Here is a 1,230-nt window from a genome sequence, read left to right on the forward strand (position 1 = left end):
CCCTTCTTGGAATCCAGTTTATAATGCAATAGTTACTGCACCTGAAAGTTATTTCAAAGATTGAATAATCACAGGAAATTTCACAGATCAGGTATGGCTGGTTTTGTTTTTGTTTTTTAACGTGTCAAAGTGGCTAGGCTACTCATTGTTACTTATTCAATTAAACACCAATCTAAGTGTTCTATAAAGAAATTTTGTAGATGTAAAGTCCATAATCAGTTGACTTTAAGTAACGGAGATTTTGTAGACGTAAAGTCCCATAATCAGTTGACTTTAAGTAATGGAGATTATCCTAGATAATGTGGATGGGCCTGATTCAATTAGTTGAAAGGTCTTAAAAGCAGAGCTGAGGCTTCCCTGAGAGAGAGAAATTCCACCTATAGATTACACCTTTAGCTCATGCCCCAAATTTCTACCCTACACTTCATGAAAACCTTCTCTAAAGATTTCAGACTGGCCTAGCCAGCCCCTACAACTGCATAACCCTGATCTCTCACCGTCTCCTACTGGTTCAGCTTGGGTAGTTGAATCTTGACTGACATACCCAGTGTCATTTGAAGATGATTTGCAAAATTAATTTCTTTGAAAACCTACTAAAGCTTCTAAGTCTATTTGTTTCCTATCAGTTCATGTACCAGTAACTATACCCAAGGTTTTTTTGTTTGTTTTTTGTTTTGCTTTTTCTTTCTGGACATGGTTCTTAAACCTATCTTTTCACCTTAATCCTTCCTCTCCATCCCACATTAGACCATCACCATCTCTTACCTGAACTAGTGATTGAAAAGCCTCCTAACTGGCTTCTCAGTTTAGTTTTTTCTCCTCTATCTATTCTCCACACTGCTGCCAGAAGTCTCTTTCTGGAAAACAAATATGATCATGTCACTATTCTTAAAAACCTTTTAAGTCTCCCTACCTAAAGGATAGAGATAAGTTTGTTTTTTATTTCACTGATTTCTGTTTTATGTATTATTTCTTTCTATTCTGTTTGTAATTAATTTTCTGTTATTTTTCTAACTTGTTGAGATGAACGCTGAAGTCACTAAAGCTTGTCTTCTTTTGTAATATGCACTGAAAGTTTAAAATTCTCTCTAAGCATTATTTTAATTGATCATACCAGTTTTGATATGTACTATATACATTACTGTTTGGTTCCAAATACTTTAAACTCCCCTTCTGATTTCTTTAACAATGAGTTATTTAGAAATTCTTTCTTTCTTTTTTTTTTTTTTT

The 1,230-nt window shown here is 34.0% G+C and overlaps 1 protein-coding gene across 4 annotated transcripts in view; it reads right to left on the reverse strand.

The window, feature by feature from the left end:
• LOC100951974 (protein argonaute-3) overlaps window positions 1-1,230 on the reverse strand; it is a 132,271-nt gene that overhangs the window by 73,806 nt on the left and 57,235 nt on the right. The window contains exon 1 of one of the 4 annotated variants that reach the window (XM_023512145.1): window positions 766-955. The exons of the other annotated variants lie outside the window; for them this stretch is intronic. The gene's annotated coding sequence lies outside the window, so the exon portion shown is untranslated. Of the gene's footprint in view, window positions 1-765; window positions 956-1,230 lie in introns of those variants that run through there. 4 annotated transcript variants of the gene reach the window in all.

This window comes from Otolemur garnettii, unplaced genomic scaffold (assembly GCF_000181295.1).
Source record: "Otolemur garnettii isolate 467f Iridium unplaced genomic scaffold, OtoGar3 scaffold00025, whole genome shotgun sequence".
NCBI classification, from domain to species: Eukaryota; Metazoa; Chordata; class Mammalia; order Primates; family Galagidae; genus Otolemur; species Otolemur garnettii.